This window comes from Euprymna scolopes, chromosome 13 (assembly GCF_053919585.1).
Source record: "Euprymna scolopes isolate OS-2025 chromosome 13, ASM5391958v1, whole genome shotgun sequence".
In the NCBI taxonomy this organism is placed as follows: domain Eukaryota; kingdom Metazoa; phylum Mollusca; class Cephalopoda; order Sepiida; family Sepiolidae; genus Euprymna; species Euprymna scolopes.
Window position 1 is genome coordinate 74,168,801 of NC_136494.1, and position 17,279 is coordinate 74,186,079.

The 17,279-nt window shown below is 34.0% G+C and overlaps 1 long non-coding RNA gene across 1 annotated transcript in view; it reads left to right on the forward strand.

Moving 5' to 3' along the window:
• Positions 1-2,237: 2,237 nt before the first annotated feature.
• The window catches only part of LOC145292358 (uncharacterized), a 51,014-nt gene continuing 35,972 nt past the window's right edge, over positions 2,238-17,279 (forward strand). The window contains exon 1 of the long non-coding RNA XR_013869583.1: positions 2,238-2,342. This is a non-coding gene — a long non-coding RNA (uncharacterized LOC145292358). The remainder of the gene's footprint in view (positions 2,343-17,279) is intronic.

A 17,279-nucleotide genomic window follows, 5' to 3' on the forward strand; every position in this document is an offset into this window, starting at 1 on the left:
ATATTCCGAAACGGCTAATCTTATAAATTACACATAAAGCTGGCAGTGTTCTTAGATATGCTTTGTACAGAAATTTATCCGATAAGTGTCGAAAATCGAAGAAAATCCAATCTTAAAAATAGCTTTTTTCTCTTGTAGATAAAAATGAATAATTTTTTACAGTGGAATATTATACTTTACGCCGGCAAAGAGATAATAACATTTTAGCAAATCATTTTATTTTAAAAACAAAATTATTGACGCCTGGAAATATAGCTCAGTGGTTGAGCACTCAACTACAAATTGAATGACCACCTTGTTCAAACCCGTTCATAGCTCGTCATTTTAATCATAAGTTCAATTTACGATAAAAGAAGAAGTACCACTAAAAATCGCCGTAAATCACTTTTTCGTTTGCATATTTTAAAACTATACATTAATCAAAATTGACTTTTCTAGGGCATTCATTCCCAAGCCCAAATATCAGCTGACTTGGTATTGTAAACAAACACAGACAAAATTTGATAACCGACATTATTATTATTATTATTATTATTATTATTATTATTATTATTAATAATAATAATAATAATTTATTTATTTATTTTTTGCGAATTAGTCCATCGGACAGATTATTGCTCGTAATATATGCTAATCAATAGAGGATTGATTCTATAATATTACGCAATCTGCATAAATTAAAATATCATGTTTAAGCGTATTGTATGACCGGGCAACACCGAGCTGCCAGCTAGTATATATATATATATATATATATATATATATATATATATATATATATATATATATATATATATATATGGTGTGAGAGAGAGACAGAAAGTAATCCAAAACAAATATTTATTCACATGATAAAAATTCAAACAGTTTCAATCGTGTTCATATAAGAATAAATAGGACTAAAATAAATAAATGAATCAAATATTTATATTTTATTCATACAGATATTTCAAAATGTCGCGACACTGACATGACGACATTTCTATCTATCGTTATAAAAATCCATTGTAAGAGAGGCTTTTCTTTATTTTAATCATGATAGAGGTTTTAAAATATACCTCTCTGCAAACTATATTCTTAGTTTGTTTTTCCTTTTTTTCATTGGCTGTTAGTTTTCATTCCTGTAACTCGTATATCAGAAAGTCAACGGGCTCTTGAAACTGGAACATATAGTTGGCCATGGCTAAACACAGGTTGTGGTAGAAACAAACCAACTTTTCCAAATATCCTACCTTCAGATTTATTTATAACAATTGCATATGATAACCGAATCGAAAACTGATTTCTTTCTAAAATGAAAGGCAATTCATGATGACTTGGGGCAAGTTTTATTCTTGCAATGAGAACATGCATCACTTATTAATGTCGCTTCAATTGAATGTTCATGCATACTTTCTCATTTCTTATCTTGCTCCATTGCACAGTCCATTTTTATGGATATATTTCTGAGAAGCATGATTATGCGTGGAGGGTTTAAAAACAATTTATGAGAAGGCATTCCAGATGGCGTAAATTAATTTAAAAATTCGGGTTGATAACGCATAGCTTCCACAGGATCATCAGTCTGTATCTTATCTGTGCTATAATATAAATAATATATGCGGCTATTATCAGGAAGGGTATGCAAAATCTCTTCATTGATCAGCAGGCAGTCAGAATTTTTTGGTGAAAAAATTGTCCTATTTCTTTTTTTTGGTGAAAAAATTGTCCTATTTCTTCTATAATGTTGTGATATATTTTTAAAAATATCATCAACCATTGTACACTCAAGACATGATATTTGTGGCACTTCTATATCATCATTATAAAACTGCAAATTTCAATTATTTCCTTAAGACGTCCCCTTTATAATATAAGTAGGACTTGTTTGAAATCTTTCCCTCAAAGCATTTTTTTCGTCCAAAAGCATTATTATTGCTTATGTCTTTCAAAGCTTTGTCAATAGCAACTAAAGCAAATGAAGGGATCATAGATACAATCAAACCAATATTTTTTAATAATTTTCATGATAAGATGTGAGGGATACATTGCAAGTAGATGTTTTTTTGAGTTGGATAATTTATACAAACTGTGAAAGTTCTTCCTCCTAAAAGTAAAGTAGAAGCAATACCTGCCCAGGCACCACAACATACGAGAGAGTGATTTTTTCGGAGATGTGAGATTATAGCCATCTTATTGCATCCATATAAAACATGAATATTTACACACGTTTCCTCTTCTCTTAATTGTAACAGATTCAATCACAATGTCACTGACCAGTCTCTGTTCACCAGTCAGTGTGTTTATGTCTGAGTAATTTGACACAGCTTCATGTTCCATTTGTGGCATTCTAACAAGTCCAGGTAAACCAATTTTTTTTACATGGGGTTCAGCACTTATCAAGGCCCGAAGGCCACTCAGGGATAAGGGTTATTGCGTGTACAGTAATTAATGAGATAGTCTTGTAGTAATTATTAGTATTGGGTGGTTAGATAGAGTGTCTTACTTAAGGGGGCGGTTTGTCAGGAGTTTGTTTATGTTGGACTTGAAGACGTCCAAGTTGTAGTCCGGTGGGAAACAGGCAAGAGGCAGAGAGTTCCACTGGCTAGCAGTTCTAAGAAATAAGCTTTGCTCATGGAATATACGTTTGGATTTAGGCACAGATAAAGAGTGGGGAAAATTATTGACAGTGATTTCAGCCAGACGGGTGTTTCTCGTGAAAGGTTGGCGAGGGGGGGGACGAGGAATTGGAGCTCAGACGAGCACCTGCCATGGAAATAACGATAAAACAAAGACATGCTCGCAACGACTCTTCTGTGGGAGAGAGGTTGCAGGGAAGAGAAAAGGACATCCCCCACTAAACCACGAAGTCTATTTTGTACTCTGTCAAAGCAGGATAGGCTGTTTTAAGCAGCTCCTGCCCAGATGTGGCAGCAGTACTCTATCCTTGGACGTACTTGGCTTTTATACAGATAAAGAATTGCATCAGTAGTGAGATATCTTCTGGAGCGGTAGAAGGATCCCACCATTTTCCCAGCGTCCCTGGCAACAGATTTACGTGTTCCATTTCAGATCAGGAGTAAAGGTCAAACCCAGAAGTTTGTCGAAACATGGAGCCTCCCCAAGACGAGAGCCATCTATTTCAGATGATGCCAGATGGGGATCAGAGTGTTGATGATGTAAAGATAGGAGCTTGGTTTTGGATGAATTAAAAGTGACCAGCCACCACGTGCTCAAGATCAGAGGAGAGAGAATTAGAGAGAACTTTGTCATTTACGGCCTTTGATGTGTTGTCGTAGATGGTCGTGCCATCAGCATAGATGTCAACGAATGATTTAAGTATGTGCTTTGGTAGATCATTGATGTAGATCAGGAAGAGAGTTGGGCCCAGGATGGACCCTGAGGGACTCCAGCATTAATACTGTGGGCCTCTGAAATCTGCCCATCAACCACTACTCTTATGAACCTATCAGAGAGAAATGATTTAATGATTGAGAAAACATTTCCAGTAATACCGTAGCTGGAAATCTTGTGAAGTAGGCCCTTATGCCATAGCTTATCGAAGGCCTTTGATATGTCAAGAGCAATTGCCCTGGAAAGGAAACCTTTGTCAAGAGATTCACTAATCCTATGTGATATAACCGTTAGCACATCTGCTGTAGATCTTGCAGAGCGGAAACCATATTGCATGTCACTAAGAAGGTTGTTTCTTTTGAGGTGGTTGACTACTTCTTTATTTAATATGGATTCCAACAACTTACTCATGACACACAGGAGACTTATTAGTCTGTACTGAGAGGGAGATGAGGTTTTCCAGGGATTCGGAAAGCACTTCTCCTTAAGGCAACGATTAAACAGTTTTGTAAGTATGGGGGCAAGTTCTGGTTGGAGCTTTTTCAGCACTATAACTGGAATGCAATCAGGGCCAGTTGCTTTACTGGAATCAAGGTTCTTGATTAGCTTGGCGACTTCACGCACAGATATGTATGTTGCATAGCGTGTTGTCTGTTATAGGAGGAAATACAGGGAGTTGATGGTCATTGTCGAATAGGATAGAATTAGCTGCAATGTTCTTGGCAAATAGTCTGGCTTTGTCTGATGCTGACGAGATGACCTCAGGTCCATTGATGATCGTTGGGATAGAACGCACACTTCTGTTTAAGATCCTGATTGCTATTTGCCAGAACTGGTGGGAACCAACCGCTGCTCAGCTACTTTGGATTTAACAGACTGAGCATATAGCTCTCTTCCATGTTTTATTACTCTTTTACAGTGGTTGCTGTCAGTCCTGAAAGCTGCTTTTGTCTCAGTACATCTATTACGTTGGTAGCTATGGAAAAAGTGATTTCTGTGCGCGATGGCAGAAGCACATTCAGGGGAGAGACATGGCTGCCTGTTAGGTTTTTGTTGGAATTTTTTGATGGTATGAATCGATCTATGCCTACAATTAACCATTCGGTCAGATCTGATACTATAGAGGACACATCCTTTTTAAACATGGAATGCAGAGGTAGGTCAGATATGAATGTACGGAAGCTGTTCCAGTCAGCCATAGAGTATGGATATACAGTACGGTGGAGAGGTACGTCTGGAGACTTATAACATTTCATTTTTATCTTAACTCTTACGACGGAGTGGTCAGAGGATCCCAGAGGAGATAGAAGGGAACATGAACACAGCTCAGGGGATGTTGTGAGGAAAAGTTCTAGAAGGCTTGCATATTGACCGGGTGTATCGGGCACACGGGTTGGTTCATGAACAGTCTGAGTGAGGTCATAGGCAATGGCAAAATCATGACAACACCCCCCTCGTCATCGGTCTTATTTGAGTGGGTCAGCAAATGTCACCGCAAATGTGAATGTTTGCCGAAGGATGAGCTGACAGGGTGTGGTCAATTTTCTCAGATATGCTCTTAAAGATAATAGCCCTACTGTTGTGGGGGCGATAGAGGGCAAATATAAATGCAGTGATGTAAGCTAGTGCAACCCGGAAGCACATATCAGGTAAATTAGGGTCTTCTCTGGAGATATCCCTACCACATGGAATGCCATCTTTGATGTAGGCACATATTCCATGCCCATGGCGATTTTGGGGGTTAGATTTAGATGTTAAGTTGGAGTATCCTTTAATTATGAATTAGTCTAGAGAAGTGGTTTACCCTGTGCCGGTTTCACTTAGAAAGAATATGTCCGTTTTCGCCTCCTGTAATTGTGTTTCAACCTCTGGAAGGTTGGAACGTAGAGGTCTACGTTGGAGGATGGGGTTCTAGGTTTATTCGTGTTTCTTTTTTGGAGATTTGTCATGATTGTTGAGGTTTTGTGGTTTGTGGAGCAGGTCGGTAGACTTGGTTGGAGCAGGACAAAGAGGGAAAATAAGAGAGAAAAAAAGACAATGAATTAAAAAAAATTTTTTTTTACCATTTTCCATCAGGACTGTATTTATGAATTGCAAAGCCATATTTCAGCCTGGTCCATTGCAAATCCCAGATGTAAAAAATGTTCCATCATAGAGTTCTTGTGACTATTCCGTAAATCGAGAGAATTTGTAGAGTCTGAATAGGCACACATTGCAGCAAACATGTTACTTCGAATTTGATTTCGTTGTCTCTCTCTCTTTCTCTGACCTGTTGTCCTTGTTCTACCTGATCCTTTGCCGATAAGTTTGCATATTTGCACGAATGTTTTGGTATTATTCGATCGATAATAACGTTTTTTTTAAAAAGATGCGCTTTTAGACACTAAGGTGAATGAATTTCTCAAATAAATACAATATAATAATGTTATTTTGTGCAGTTTGTTTTTGTTCATTCAGCAAGAATTTTTTTTTTGGCTTGTTTGCACCCATTATGTTTAATACAGAAAATCCAATGCAGGATATACATTGTTTCATTTTGATAATATTCATATCAATATCAACTGGAATATATACATAACCAATTTAGCAAAATAATTTCTGAATTAAATTTTGAACGATAAATTCATAAATTAACAGGTGCTAGTTCACTTGCATATTTTTCCTTTGCTTTTTAAGGAAAATTCAATATTTTTGAGGCCATACGGATTTTATTCCATTGTTAGAAAGAAAGAAATCATAAGAGATTGTCCTAAATTGTAAATTAAAACAAATAATTGGAAGTCAATGTTTACAAATCCTGTTTGGGAATGAAACAACTTAAATGTAAAAGTCCAAGCCGACACGACGTACGTATACTTAAATATTTACATAGTAACAATGCGTACATTTTCCAGTTAAATATGAATTGAAAATAATAACTCATAAGTCAACAAATATCAGAAAGTAAAATTAGAATTCTTAAATTTACGCAAATTCTGTGAAATGGTGCAAAGCTTCATGTTTGTTGCATCGAAGTTTTGTTTAGAATTCAAAATAAGATAAACACGTTACAAGAATCAGAATCAAATAAACTGATTTGATTTAAAAAGAAAATAAGGTTTCCATTTCAGTGAAAATGTTTTAAAAGTCACAAACACACATGCACATGACCATATTGTCAACTTACTATTTAGTTTATTTTTCAATTAAGTTTGGCTCTGATCAAAATGTTTATTTGATCGCTTTAGAATGAGGTGTAAACAGGACATCTTATTCAGTTTGTTTAAATGAATTTCAATTTTACAATTTGAAACCTATTTACTCACCCCAGCGCATCTATCTTCTGACATTAAATATGTATATGGTGTGAGATATGAAAATGTAATTTAGTTACTGAAATTAAACTCACAAAATAAACAAATATTCATTTTATTTTTTTTTATTTTTATTTATCATATAAACTTTTTTGTGGATTTATGTTATTTTTGGGGGTCTAATTATCTGGTTTACCCCCCCCCCCCAAAAAAAAAAAATTCAGTCGTAGAATCACCGATTTTTTTTTTGCTTTACTAATCAAGTAAGAAATGGAATTTTTACTTGATTAAATAAATCGAAATAATTATTTAATTATTTGGAATTTAGTATTGAGATGATTATCATTTATTAATTTATTTATTGCGGACTATTATCTTCATCATTTTCAGTTGTTGTTTTACAACGTTTCGGCCAACAATTTCTCTGGCCTTCATCAGGTGGTAACCGCGACGGCATAGGAACTCCGAATCTCTTAACTGCATTCTTAGCAATTACTGCCTTCCATAGTTGTTGTTGTCTCACCAGGTTTTGGCCAAGTAAGCCTCTGACCGGCTTTGGGTAGGATTGAAACGGCTATCTTCAGACAATGCTCACCTGGAACCTAAGAGATTGCGCCATGTGGTGAGACGATAACAACTATGGAAGACAGTAATTGCTGAGGATGCAGTCAGGTGATTCGAAATTCCTATCCCGTCGCGGTTACCATCTCGCGAAGGCCAGATGAATGGTTGGCCGAAACGTCGTGAAACAACAACTAAAAAGATGAGAATAATAGTCCGCAATAAAATAAATTAAATCGAAATAAATAAGATATTTTGTGGTAATTTAATTATTTTTACGAGATAGGTAAAAAGTAAAAAAAGCAAAGTCCATCACTACGAATTTAAGAAAATATTCCGTCAAATTTGGACCATTTCATGAGCTTTTTTACGTGAATAATTCGAAATAAAAATGATTGTACTGGTGCATCTATGTTATCGCACTGAAATAATAACATTATTTAAAAAGCCACTTTTAACATGGGAGGGAGGGTGTTTTTAAAACTATTTTGTACGTTTATTTAACAATTTGATACACAAAAATATTGTAAAAATCAAATTTAACTTGTAAATACTATAAAAGAAAATAGTGCAGTAACATAGATGCAGAAACATTGAAGTAATTTTTGTTTTTATTTAATGTTATTTACTGTGCAATCATTTATATCAGTTTATAATAGGGTAAATTAAAAAAAAACATATTTACCATTTTTTAAATTGTTAATAATTTAATTTATTAACTGAAATTAAGGTCACAGAATAAACATATAATAATATCAATTTAAATTTATCTTATAAGTTATTTATGGATCGATTTATTTTTTGGACTCTAAATGTTTCTATTATTCACCCCAATAAAGCCAGTTGTAAAATCACCATTTTTTTACTTTAGTAATCAAGTATTAATGGAAGTTAAACTTGATTAAATAATTCGTAATAGGAAAGATTTGTTTTTATTTAAGTATAGATAAAATTAAAAAAATCAAGGTCATTACTACGAATTTTAATAAAGTATTCCATCAAATGTGAAACTTTTTATTGAGTAACAAAATTAAAATAAATAATGATAATACTTATACATCAATCTGACAGTATTTAAATAATAACGTTATTTGGAAAGCCATTCAAGCATAGGAGAGGAGGGTGTTTTGTAACTATTTTGTAATTCCACTTAACAATTTAATGAACAAAAATCTCGTAAATATGAAAGTTAACTCGTATATACTGTAAAAAAGTGCAATAGCATAGATGCACAAACATCCAAATAATCTTTTGTTTTAATTTAATTTTATTTAACGATTTCTACTATGCAATAATTTATATCAGTTTTAAATAGGTTAAACGTTAAAAAAATGAAAGTAAATAATTATTATGAGTTCACACAATAAACAAATAATAATATTGATTAAAAAAATTATTATGCTCATTTAAAATTTACAAAATAGAATCCTCCTATAAACAATTTGAAGTTTTTAATATTGTTTTATACGTTTTAATGAATAAAAGTTAATAGCTAAGGAGATTAATATCTTTGAACAGAAATTTATAAACGCAATGTTTTTTTTTAATTTTTAAACAAGATGTCGTTTATCCAATCAGGATGTGTCTAGGGTTTTCCTCATCCAATAAGAATGTGGCTAGGGTTTTCCTAAACAACGACCCGATTTTCTTTTTATTAAATTAAATTTTCATTAGTCATTTGGAATATTCAATTTTTCTTTTTAACATATGTAAAGATGATAACGATCGAAGCGAATTAGCGTATTAATATATAGATAATGATAATAATAATAATAATAATAATAATAAGTGCGCACAACTAGTTATAAGAAAGGGAAAGCTGGAAACGACAGAAGGCATGGAACTACCCAACCAAACAAAAATGAGGGCAATAGGGAACCAGACGACGATAAATACTTGGGAATTCAGGAAGCGGACACCATCATAGAAACAGAAATGAAAGAGAAAATTGGAAAGGAATACCTCAGGAGAACAAGAAACTCATGGAAACTAAATTATATAGCAGAAACCTAATAAAATGGACCGTTTATAGGGTGGACAAAAGAAGAACTGAGACAACTCGACCAGAAAACCAGGAAACTCATGACTATGCATAATGCACTACACCTAAAGGACGATATTGACAGGCTCTACGCCAGTATAAACCAATGGCCACTGCCGACGAGAAATCAATGGTAAGCGGCTGTTGCGATGATGCAAATTCATTTGCAAATACTATCGAAGGAGGTGGAGAGAACTGGACGTCTGGGGAGACTTGTTGTCACTCAGACTCCAGAGAACAGAGGTTTCCAATCAGATCATTTATGTGAGCCAATAATAATAATAATAATAATAATAATAATAATAATAATAATAATAATAATAATAATAAAAAAGTTATAATTTCAGTCGCGACCGTTATAACAGTATATAGTTGGGAGATGTACAAGAAGATAGAAATCGCTTACTAGACACCCAGTGGATGAGTGCTAATTGTCCAGGGACATGATGGATACTTACTGCCAAACAGAAAATAGGAAGAATGTAAAAAATAAAATAATTAAAAAATAACAATACTAAAATCCCCTCCACCACCACCATCTTAAAAACAAAAAACAATAACAACAATGATGACTGCAACGTCTTGTCAGACGAGTGCCACTCTCTCAGACACTTAAAGTCCATGAGCCCCAAAATGACTTTTTTTTTATATTCCTACCGGTGAACTCACACGCTCAAGCAGACATGACACTGAAGACGGTCATTGAGATCAATTATTACATGTTTCCAGCATTCCAAGCCTCCACACGTCACAACTTTTCCATCGCCATAAGACCATTTTTATAGACAAATGCCTGAGGGAGTATCTATACACAGATGATGTTACAGAGTCTTAGCTTTGTACGACAACTAAGTCTCTCTCTCTCGGTTCAAAATGTTGAGACCCAGCAACAAGCAAGAGCAAGATAGCCCGGCAACAAGTTAAACTCCAGACCAGCTTAATGCGGGCACTGGTCTCCCGCTTTAGGGTTTTTTAAAATCAGAGATTTGCTTCTCCTAGAAAGGTTGCCTTCACCCCAACACGCACATACATACACACAGTGCTAGTTGGCTGTTCACCTCAAAAAGGGGGTTCATTCGCCCTTTGGAAGGTCTAGTTTTTAATTCTACAGGGAGACTAGCCACCCTCCTCACCAAACAAGTGTGGTAGTCTGGTATATATATATATATATATATATATATATATATATATATATATAAATAATTATGTAAAAAAAAGTATATTATTATTATTATTATTATTATTATTATTTATTTATTTGTTTTTTATCCTGATCTGCCTTTGTTCCAGAGGATTTTTTGCTTATTCGGTCTTATTTTATATTGTCATTAAACATATTTTTAATAAGGAAAATTAAAAAAGAATATAAATAAAAACTTTTGAGATGAATCTTCATTTTTATTGCGTCTCTTGTCAAATGCACATTTTTGACCTCCTTAAAAGAGACATGAATCGTAACTTGCGATTGTCATTGAGCGCAAGCAAAGTCCGGTCGGCCAGATATAATAACGCATATCTAATTAAATCGCAAATTATATGCACTCAGAACTTTAATATGTTGCCGAGGATGAGATAGAAATTGGCAATGGATGATTGTTGAAATATTCAGGAATATGCTCAGCCGGTTTTCTGTTCGGTCCGTGAGGCAGTTTTAACAGAGTAGAGAATGGAATAAAATTAGAAATAGGCTGGTGAGTAAAGTTCTAACCAGGATGCAGGAGAAAGGGAGAAGACAAGAAAAACGAGGAAAAAAGCAGTAAGGACATGAGTAGTTTGATTAAAATTGTGATGAAGAAGAAATTATGGCCTCATCGGAAAAATATGAAAGACGTAAAACGAGAATTAGGGTGAGGCGTAATAGAGAACCCACCCCCCAGAGAAATGCGTTAATGAGATAGAGTAACAAGAAATGTTGTTCGTTAGATTGATGGAGCGAAAACAAATAGCCATAAAAGAAGCTGGAAAGAGTTGGTATGTGGCAAGGAAGAAGCTGGGCGAATAAGGAAAGGAATAAGAGGAGACACACAGTGATATAGAAAAGGGAATAGTGAAGAACGAATCTTCATCTGAAAAATCACCTATTATACACGAAGTGGCACATGCTATGTTAAGTTGGGCTAGGTCAAACCCGAAGTGTCATGAAAGGTCAGCAATAGTATAAAACCTGAGGAAATAAACCGTTTCAAATAGAAGCGCCTATTAAGATCTCATATGAAATTCACCACATTGATCTAATGAAATATCAAATTAACAAGTATTTCCTCAAAGCATAAACTAGACAAATCATTCTCTATATATTACTAACTGGGAGACCCGACGTTGCCTAGGATTGAATGATAGTTAACAAATGTTTCACACGCCCATATTTGTATCGTTATCACGATCGATTATATCGTTAATTTTTTTTTAATCAAATCGATTTATTGCCTGCTCCAGTTGGAGGAGCCATCGCACTACACCGGGAGGAAGCTTCTCCTGCATCCCCGTTGTCACTTAGTCCAGCATACAATATAGTCAACATTGCACTGCAAGAATAGACAGTTGATTTTATTAGATTATGGTACAATATTACTTTAAACACAAACATTCATTTTGAACGGACCTTTCCTTAGGAATTTTTAAGAAAATATATTCAGAGAATTTTTGCTTGTTTGATAATAAAAATTCCTAAATGCGCTTATGGTGCAAAGCTGTGTATTTTTAATCAAAATCGATTGTTCCTCCTTTTATCGGATTATTTTGCCATGTTATAATCAGCTGTGAAGCAGCACTGCGATAATGTGTTCCACAGATATATTGCTTTAGGAAAGAAACTTTTCTCATTGAAATTGCGTTTAGTTTAATGCGCTGATAAAGAATAAGGGAAATTATTGACAGTTCTTATAACTAGATGGGTATTTGTTGCGAATGTTTTACAAGGGAGAAATTGAAGCTCATTCGAGCATTTATCATGAAAGTAAAGGCAGGGCTTAGAGAGGCACACATCATCTCTAATGGTAGAAAGAGGAAGTAAGAAAGCGAAAAGGAACTCGCGCAATAGATCTTGAAGATGGTGCTCTGAACATCCTTAGTAGAGATGTTCCGACATCACAACATCTTAGGACGCATCGTGTATAAGTATAGAATTAAATCGAGAGTAAGATACATCTGGAGCGACAGGATGATGTATACATATTTAGAGCGGTTTTGGCAACGGATCTTATGCAGATCTTCCCTTTCACATTAGTTGTAAAAGTTACTCTCAGAAGTTTATCTAGGCAAGGTGCTTTAACTAGATGAGAGTTGTTCGTTTCAATTAGTGTCAAATTGGGATCAGAGCGCAGGTGATGAAAAGGTAGATGTTTGGTTTTACTCCATTGTACCATGTACTGCGAGATAAACTACCAGGTTGAGAAACTGGTGCAGTCTATCCTTCTCTTGAGGGAAGGTAGGACTCTCTTAAGCCGTGGTAGGCACCGCGTTTAGTGATGGCGTCACGGTAAAATACTCTTGGTAGCCCTGGTGAAGCATCAAGTATTCAGCTACCGACAAGATTTTAATTACACTGCAAACTCGTGAGTTCAATCTCGGCTACGACAGGGCTGGATGGCTGGTACCGCACGCTCCAGATCAAAAGAGAGAATCAGAAATATCTTGGTCTTTGCCAGCCATTGAAGTCTTGCTATACATAGTACTGTTGTTTGCATAAATGTTGACAAATAACTGTAAAATGTGATTTGGGATATCGTTAATGAAGATCAGGAAGAGAGTTTGACTCAGGGCCAGCCCTTAAGACACGACCAAATTAATACTGTGAGCTTCGGACTTCTGTCCGTGAACGACACATTTTAATTCAATTATCAGAGAGACAGGGTTATGGTTAAGAGGATATTTCAGCTATTCAATAGCTAGAAATCTTCTGAAGCAGATTTTATACAAAAACTATTCAAATACCTTACATACGTCCAGAGCTATTTCTCTAGAAACGAGGCCACCGCCTATAATTTCACACATCTTGTGTGATATTATCGTCAGCATATCAGTTGTAGAATTCACAGTAAAGAAGCCATATTGCCTGTCTCTGAATAAGTTCTGTTTATTAATTTACTTCTACTTTTACTATTATTTATTGGATTTAAATCAAATCTAATTTATTTTTGTAAAAATTAGCAAAGTGCAACAAGTCATATAAAGAAGCAGACGGAAGTAATCTACATACACCCCCTTTTCTGAACAAAAACACTAAGTAAGCGCTACTTTTCTTTTATTGAGGCGAAAACAACGGTGGTATATCATTTGTTTATGTCCGTAGAGACCACCACTTTAAGTTTGTGTGTAAAACACATCAAGAAGTACGATGTTCTTATCAAATGTTAGGCCTCCTATTTTTTTTTACTTAAAAACCAAAACATAGAAAATCTACACAAACAAGAGTAATTTCATTAAAACTAACTTCACATACTTTCTTTTTCTACATAGTTACTACCATTCTCAATACACTTGGCAGACTGTTTGAATATCTCGATCTGGACCGCACTATTTTATTCACATCTGTTCCGCCACTCTAAAATCAACGAACCAATATCCTTATTGAGCTGACATTAACTGCATCTTCTTCATAAACGTTCAAAAAGCGCTGATAAATCTTGATAGATTCAATTTTCTCTGCATGAAGGAATTCAATAGCACATTTCTGCTTCTGACGCACGTCCCTGACGGAGATTTATTTCTAAAAGTCTCATACCGTCAATATCTGCAACAGAGAGAAGGAACGTTTAGCATGCATATGTTCACTTATAATAAAAATGCTATTTGCAATCCTCTCTGACTCGTTAAATTTATTTTATTCTGTGAGATGTCTAAAATTTATGGCTCAATCTTAAAAGGTTTTTAAAAAAAATATATTCAGAGTATTTTGTTTGAAAGAGGGCATTACTTTCGGAAAGGCCATCGTAGATTTCTGTTCGCGTTTATGGTATTGTAAACCAGAATCAAGTGATCTTGCAACCTCTCCTAAAATGAATCATAAAATCTTTCGGACGATTGTTGCCCCAACAACTTGTTCAAATAATATTGCCAAGGAATTAAATTTGTTAATAAATCTCATTTTTGCAATCTACAAAATAATTACATCGATTAATAAATTTAATATTTGACACCTGCCTTCATCTCATGCAGGAGAATTTTTTAAATATTAAAAATGCAATTAATTTTTGTTGAAGGTTAAAAATTGTTATGAAATACAACTTCTTAAGGCATCATACGAAAAAGATGATCCAAAAGTCATGTGTAACGTACTCCTGAGGTAACTTGTATTCCCGGGTGACGCCAGATAACCCAATGATTTAGGATAGAGAAGATAAATATACATATTTTATTTTATGTCAGAATAGATATTGTTTGAAAACCAGAGAAATATATTTTTACGGCTAAAACTCAACAACAGGAAATGCGAGGATGTTAGACGGACATATTGTACTGGCTGAGTGATGGTTGGTGCCCTCGAGGTTATGTGATTTTTAGTCTTGAGTGGGGTCTCAGATCATTGGGGCTTTGCGTGATTTGATTGGCTGGGGAAACTTTCACCCCACAACATCGGGTCGATGCGCTCTAAAATTAAACAGATTGCTCGTTGAATTCGGGGAGAACAGGTCGTATAAACCCGCCGTTCCCTGGACAAAGGACCCCTCCCCACCTCATCCATCCGACGGTCGCTGTCTGTGAAGAGAGTTGAGACTTTGAAAAGAACTTACAAAATCTGGATGAGAATTGTAAAAACATTTGTACATAATTTTATGTGAATTAAGCTTTTGTAGATAGACTACAATCGTTGTCTTTCTTCCTGCCTGCCGCTTCGATATTCGCTTTCAGCATACCAGATTATGTAACAACCTCCGAGGAGCCTAGACGACCACCTGCCGAGATCCAGTGAAATAAGAACGAGGCGTTGCACATGCTTAAACTAAAATATCTTATTTTATCGTATTTTTCGAACAGGTATCTTCGGACTACCACTACTATATATTGAGTACAATATAATAATCAATAGAGAATTGTCTCTATAATAATAATAATAATAATAATAATAATAATAATAATAATGATAATGATGATGATGATGAGTATGATGATAGTAGTAATAGTAGTAGTAGTAGTAATAATAATAATAATAGATACGAAATATATAAGTAATTTGCATAAATTAGACTATAATATTAAAGATTAGTTTACGATTGAGCAACCCAGGCCTCCTTCTAGTAAATTAAAAATATAAGAAAGTAGGTGGAAAAGCATAACATACAAAATGGCGGGAGAATGCGTAAATTTTAGAGAGAAATGGATGACTTTTCTGTTAATTGTAAATTAGAATTTTGAGAACAATTCAAATATTTTTTTTCAAACACAACTAGCGTCAATAATTAAGGTCAGTTTTAGCATGTGTTTGTGTTATTAAAGTACAGTTGGTACTCAGTACTCCTCTAAACACTTCCCTGTACCTAAAACTATTCTCTAGCACTACACATCTTCTATCACACTACATATGGAGTAGTGTTGTCAATTTAGGCTATTGAATATTTTTCGTATTTGAAGTATTTTTGGTACAGAAATATATCTGTAATTTGATTGGCTCCACCCATTTTTCTTTTCTTTTCTTTGATTGGCTCCACGCATTTTTCTTTTCTTTATATCTTTATATCTGTAATTTTATTGGGTCCACGCATTTTTCTTTTTTTTATATCTTTATATCTGTAATTTGATTGGCTCCACTCATTTTTCTTTTCTTTTCTTTGATTGGCTCCACGCATTTTTCTTTTCTTTATATCTTTATATCTGTAATTTGATTGGCTCCACTCATTTTTCTTTTCTTTTCTTTGATTGGCTCCACGCATTTTTCTTTTCTTTATATCTTTATATCTGTAATTTGATTGGCTCCACTCATTTTTCTTCTCTTTTCGCTCTGTCTCTTCTTCACTTTCTATCGTAGACGTAATGTTACTAGTCTTACATCCTCTCTTGCAGTCCTATTTCTAAATATTCCAGGAAATCAGAATCCGTATGTCAAGAGGATCATCGACAGCTGCATGCACTAGAAAACATTTCGACCTACATCGCCGTAAAAGTTTTATTAACATATAAGTTATCATGATTTTAACTTAGAAATGCTGCATATAATAGGTACGGGCAAAATGAATGCCGATGCTCAAAATGTATAAACATTTTGACCCTTCCCTTTACTTAAAAATTCACAAAAAATCAGGAAATTAACCAATTTTAATGAAATTTTCAGTATTTATCAAATAATGATCCCGGAATATAATAAGCTAATTATTTTTATTTAAATCTTAGTGAAAATATATTATCTTGTTTAAACAAAAAATACCTTTACTAAAGTTATGGTTTCCAGTAGTAAATAAAAACGCAATAATTTATTTTTGCTTTTTTATGTAAATAAAGCCTCGTAATTTGTAACAATAAAAATAATTTTTACAGGAACACTACGAAAAAAGCCCCTGAAGTCCGTATTAACGAAATCTATATAACTCGAGGAAAAATTAATTTCTCGAACTACCATTATTATCATTGAATTAAGCATTGTTTATTTAATATTTTCACACAAAAAAAATTATAATTGCAAAAATTATTTCTACTTTTTTACGCTTAAATTTTTAACGTTATCTTTACATGTAAGATTCTAATATTTCTATCTCAATCATGAATTGCACTTATAATCATCAACGTAAGATAATGTTCATATAATCTTATAATTGAAAAACAGGAACGTAGAAAAATAATTTATTAAAAAAATGGTAACAATTTTACAAACGTTCCATGTCGATAATTACAGATGTACAGACTTGAAAAGAAAACCAGTCTGTTTTGCCACCCTCCTCCTCTCTTCAACTGTTTGTGTTTATCAACTTTAAATCTCAGGTAAACATTACCATACATTTTAACGAAGGTTTGTATTTTTTTAGTGTGTAATTTTTTCAATAATTATAAATTGTTTTCTTAACCAGTTTTAATTCTGTATTAATATTAATAAATAATGGTGATAATATTTTTTCCATCAA